Source organism: Anabrus simplex, chromosome 1 (assembly GCF_040414725.1).
Source record: "Anabrus simplex isolate iqAnaSimp1 chromosome 1, ASM4041472v1, whole genome shotgun sequence".
Lineage (NCBI taxonomy): Eukaryota > Metazoa > Arthropoda > Insecta > Orthoptera > Tettigoniidae > Anabrus > Anabrus simplex.
In genome coordinates, this window is record NC_090265.1 from 1681687877 (window position 1) to 1681694308 (window position 6432).

Consider the following 6432-nt stretch of genomic DNA (forward strand, 5'->3'; position numbering starts at 1 on the left):
CTTATATACTTTACTGAATACATTGAAATGAACTGGCGTATGGCTTTTAGTGCCGAAAGTGTCCGAGGACAAGTTTGGCTCGCCAGGTGCAGGTATTTTGATTTGACATCCGTAGGCGACCTGCGCGTCGTAATGCGGATGAAATGATGATGAAGATGACACATACACCCAGCCCCCGTGCCAGCGAAATTAACCAATAATGGTTAAAATTCCCGACCCTGCCGGGAATCAAACCCGGGACCCATATGACTAAAGGCCAGCACGATAGCCATTTAGCCATGGAGCCGGACACTGAATACATTTACTAGAGCCTAAACGGTGGAATGTGGTTTGGCGACGACGGGCCCAGATCTGATTCGGACATTCTTTCCATTACATATATCAGGCTCCTCGTTTTCAAATGTTCATATCCGACTTCCTTTGGACAACACCTGTTCTCTTCCGATACCGACGGTATTAGGTTTGTGAGGCGTAAGTTCTCTCTCCTTGTCACGCCCTTCGTAACCCTTCTCTTTCCTTTTCGATTCTTCGAAGGATTTCACCTTCTCCTTTCTTCCTGTTGCGCCGTTCCCGCGTCCAGGTCGAGGCGCATGAGATCCAGACTAATTTCATTTTGTAATGCAATTTAATTAACATTTTAATGCAAATTCGTAATTAGGTAGATAATACTTCTTTAAAAAGCACTACGTACCGATTTTTATGTACATAACTAATACAAGGAGGTATATCGTTCTAAAGTTTGTGTAATCTTTACGTTCTAAATTATTGGACTTAAAAATCCCTACTACTTGAAAAGATTCTGCAATCAAAAATTCCGTATGCAGGTTTCTTAATATAGCTATGATACATATACCATAAAATTGTGTTGCATTTGGTAGAATATTATGGGAGAAAAATGGGATTTACATGTAAAATTACAGTTGGCAAAGAAAGCTTTATTACAGTGATAAATTGTTTGAATTCAGCGGAATAACTTCGTTACAACAAAAAAGAAACTCAATCCTTTTAATTTCAGTCATAAAAAATACACCAAAATGACCAAAATATCGACTTTTATCTCCGGAGTGTCGCCTTAACTGTGAAACTATTGTGTCTGTAGGTGCGGTCAGTTAATTAATGCCTACTTGTCCTTGTCGTTGGTAACAGATTGTGTTTCACTCATTCTCCTTGAAATGTGTTCATTTGTCAGCCTTGATGTCCGCAAGATATTTTCCATCCTTCTCCAGCACCACATCTCAAATATCGCCAGACTTCTCCTGTCACATACACCAACAGTCCATGTTTACGAAAAATGCAAGCCACTCTCCAGGCATAAAATCGAATGAATCTCTTTCAGGTCTCTAATCTTGATACTTTGACGAAAGCAGCACACTTTTCTTTGCTTGATCTCGTATGCCAAGAACAACGGTCGAGAAGATTCGTCGTGCTGACCACACGACACCTCACAATCTACAGGCCTTCGGGCTGAGCAGCGGTCGCTTGGTAGGCCAAGGTCCTTCAAGGGCTGTAGTGCCTTGGGGTGTGGTTTGATTAAGATAAATTTAGGTACTATAAGAATGTCCCACTTTAGGTCACCACTTGTAAGACAACGCGGACCAGTAATGCGATCCTAATAAATATCCGCCGCAGTATTGGACTTGTAAGGAAGAGATAGAGGATGACTCTGCTGGTGTCTAAGAGCCCAGCTTGCTCGAGGGTACTCTGCGACCACCCACGACATCAGTCGTAACAAGTTGTTAGTTTATCACACGGGACGACCTTGCCATCAAGAGCTACTTGAAGAGCACACGTGTTGCTTGGAGTGCACTGACAACACGGAGTCCCACAAATTATGTTGCAGGAACAGAAGCGTATAATGTGCGTAAGATATTCGAACTCTGCACTGAATTCCATTCTGGATACAAGGTTCCCTTGCAGAGAAACTTCTTCTATATCAGAAGATTCCAATTCGCAATGCACAGGGCCTTTGCTTGTGGCTCAAGAAGTTGTTCAAAAAAGCATCTTATTTTAATGAAGGTGCTTTTATACAAACATACCAATTATCCAATGAATCCATCAATCAGTCAGTCGTCAGCGATTTGCGTTTAAGGCTGTGATCCAGCTGGCAGATTTCCTATCAACTGTTCACCAACCGAGCGAGGTGGCTGTGCGGTGAGTATCGCGTTGCTGTGAGCTTGCGTTCGCGAGATGTGGATTCGAATCCCACCATCAGTAAAACTGAAGATGGTTCGGTTTCTCATTTTCACACCAGGCAAATACTGGAGCTGTACCATAATTATGGCCACGACTGCTACCTTCCCAGTCCTAAACCTTTCCTATCGTTCCGTCGTCAAAGTCTTCGAATCGTTGACGCGACGTTAAACCAAAAAACAAAAAACAAAAAAAAAGAACAGTTTACCTAGTCTTCAAAAAAGTTAAACACCGGTATTTATAGAACATCTCCTTCGGTAAATTATTCTTCTCTCAATAATTTGAACTCTTTGAATTCCAACTTAAGTTTCCTTTCATCAGGGGTGTGCGGTGAACGCGTTCGTTACCCCAAATGCAAAAAAAAAAAAAAAAAAAAACAGCAGTCACAGATCCACCGCAATACCATTTCCAAATTGGTATTCACGGCAGGATCATATTTTAAACAATTTTAAACATTTTAAACATTTTAAACAATGTACTTACAGTTTCACACATTGTAATCGTGCAGTCGTGGTTTTCATAAAAATGTACCGGGAGATTTTTTTTTTTGCTAGGGGCTTTACGTCGCACCGACACAGATAGGTCTTATGGCGACGATGGGATAGGAAAGGCTTAGGAGTTGGAAGGAAGCGGCCGTGGCCTTAATTAAGGTACAGCCCCAGCATTTGCCTGGTGTGAAAATGGGAAACCACGGAAAACCATTTTCAGGGCTGCCGATAGTGGGATTCGAACCCACTGTCTCCCGGATGCAAGCTCACAGCCGTGCGCCTCTACGCGCACGGCCAACTCGCCCGGTATCGGGAGATTTTTAAAACTAAAAATACTAACCTAAACTCAGTGAACAAACGTTAGACGATAGTTTACAGTTTTACTCGCTTACTGATTGCTGATTGTAGGTACGGCGACGACAGACGTTGGAAAGTATTCTTCACGACGAATATCACTGTTATATTCACAAACAACGCCACAGAACTCGCGAAAACCTCACCCATAAGAACAGAACTACCACCATTACAGGCAAACCCACGGGTGCACAGCAAACAAAATACAAAAATTTTTTGTACTTCGCGCTTGGCTCTGTGTTCATACTGGCCAAACTAAATGTTTCCCCGAATGTATTGAAGAAAATATTCTCTACATGTGCCATCAATGAATGATCCGAAAAAGTTTAAACATGCCGAAATCCAAAACTATATTCTTTCATTACAATTGATTTCGTGAAATAGCTCTATTTTTATTAGCAAGACGATACTCTAATGGCTATATTTTTCTTGTAGCCTCTGACGGGTGGCGCTGAACACTTCGAGTGTAAACTAATACAACTAACATACCTTTCCCAAGCTATCTGGCCTATCGCCGTAAGACGCTATGAATCCCGAGGTGAGGATGGCCCACTGTCCACACCCCCAGGACAAGGAGGCTACGAGCACATGCGTCAACACAGCGATTTGAATTTCGCTGGGATAGATCTCTATCGCACCAGCAATGGAATCCGGCTCGCTGGAGAGCGCTGAACTGCTGTAGAGCGAACCGATTGCCGAGCCAGCTGTACTTTTACTTAGCTGGTTGCAGCATTTTAAACCTGGTAAGAAGCGTTCTAAGGAATAATAAGAAAATGTAAATACAAAATTCTTTCCCCCAGCAGCGCTGGGTTGTTCAGTGCACGCCACTGCCTTTCACAACATGAACGCACAGTTCGATTAGAAAGTTGTTATCGTCAACACACAACTTGCCCTTCTGTCACGCCCTTCTCTTTAAACCTAAGCCGAAGGTCCGTAAGTCTTGGAATTCTCCCTTCTCGTTCTTTCCCCGAGATTTTCCACGACTTGGCCATTGGCTTTTCGGGTGTACCCCTCACTCCCGTAAATTGTTCCTTTAATATTGTTCTGTCCTGTATCTGTTCCTTCTTACTTCCGCTAGGTGCTTGTGCACAGCCCCCCAGGCTGTGTTTTCCACTTTCCTTGCAGAACGAATGTTTTATTGGTGAACCTCCCTTGATTCATCCTTTTAATGTGTCCGTAGAAGGTCGGTCTCCTTTTCTTCTTCGTTATAAATTTTTTCGATTGTTTTACAGAGATCTTGGTTTTGTCTCAGATGAAAATTATTATTATTGTTGATGACATTCCTTGATTCAAAGTACATACAGCTGATAGACAATCCTATGATATTTTACTCTTGTTGTCCATAGTCTACATGAATTATCTACTGCAAGGTGTAGAGTGGCAGCAAGGGAGCAGTTTGGCCCATGCCGACGACTTGGTCCTAATTGCAGATTGTGCTGAAAGCCTGCAGTCTAATATCTTGGAACTTGAAAATAACTGTGATGGGTATTGTATGAAAGTTTGCCTTTCCAAGGGTAATGCGAAGTCGGTAGGGAAGGATCCTAAGAGAAGTGAATGTCAGGTTGGGAATTCAAAACTGGAACAGGTAGATCATTTCAGGTGTTTAGGATGTACATTCTCCTAGTATGGTAAGTGTGATTGAGTAAAGGTGCAACAAAGTTAATGCAGTGAGTTCGCAGTTTCGATCAAAATTATTCTGTAAGAAGGAAATTAGCTCAAGGAAGAATCGACTTTGCTTTACGGGACTTAGGATATCTTGTTCATAAGTTGAAAGTAACAGATATGAAAGTAGCGTGAATGATCACTGGTACAAACAGGTGGTAACAATGGCAGGAAGGCATTCGGTACGAGGAGGTAATGTGTAAGATAGGAATGAACTCTGTTGATGAATCTGTACCCATACACCGGCTTCGGTGGTGGAATCATGTGAGGCAAATGGAGGAGCATAGGTTATCTAGGACAACAATAGACTCGGTCGTGGAGGGCAAGAGAAGTAGAGGGGGGCCAAGACGACGATGTTTATGCTCCATTTCTAGTGATTTAAGGATGAGCGGTTAAGGGGTATAGAACTAAACGGGGTCTCAGAGCTTGTTAAAAATAGATGGTTGTAGAGGCGTTTAGTCAGTTCACAAGGGCTTGCAGACTGAACGCTGAAAGACACAATAGAGTATAATGAAAATAGATATATATGCTATTATTTCTATTATTTTCAATATTATTATTATTATTATTATTATTATTATTATTATTATTATTATCACAACATTGTGCTCAAATAAGGAGCGCGAATGAACTAATTTACCAGATCAATTTGCTTTCTTCTCTTCCCAGAATATCTCTATACTCTCGCTATGAATTTTCATCCGTTTTTCCGTCCATGCAATGGTGGTTCTCGTCTTCGGTTTTTCATCATCTATTAAAAGAGTTTACCAAAAACAGCTTTGGCAAATCCGTCCGTCCGTTCTGCTGGACCGATTTGCTTCATTTTTGTTTTAATCTCTCCGGAATTACCTGGCGGTGAGTCATGAGACGTTGATAGGTCTCTCAAGTTCGGCCAACTTCGAGTAATCATAAAAAAAGTCATTAAATGATCACTCCAGTAATTGCAGGCGAAGGCTTACCCTACCCGCAATACATTCTGTACTTAGCAGGTTGCCGAGCGCCTAACACTTCCATTAATATTCTGATTATGTGGTTTTCGTCGTTAGTAATGACATTGCATGCGGCCATGTTTGATTTCTACCTGTCAAGCCAGAAGGTATACACTCCCTCTGATCACGCAGAATACTATTCTTTTCTAGATACTCTTTGATTCTCTAACCTTTCCCAGTTTCCAGATCTTAAGAACGTTCTGCCATCTGTTGAATATAACTTACATATTTATATAGTTCATTACACGGCATAAATCCAAAATATAAATCATGAATAATAACTTACATGATGTTAAGAGAGAAAAGTCTAGGTACGAACAGACGGGAAGGCATAAGGCAAATTACAATATATAACATTGTAGTACAGAATCCAACATGGCGATTGTCTTGGGCCATTGTCCTTGGCGTAGATTTGCAGTCTATCCAAAATGTAAATCATGAATAATAACTTACATAATTTTAAGAGAAAAAATCTAGGTACGAACAGACGGGAAGGCATAAGGCAAATTACAATATATCACATTGTTGTACAGAATCCAACATGGCGATTGTCTTGGGCCATTGCCCTTGGCGTAGATTTGGAGTCTGCTCTGAAGCAAGAGTAAAGCAATGTATGTAAGTTCTAGATAAAATTATTAACGCTGATAATGTTCATAATTTACGTACAGAAGAAATATTATATTCGATATTAACTGCGTTTAAAAAGTACAAAACCACGAAATTACACTATTTATCGTTTAAAGAAATCA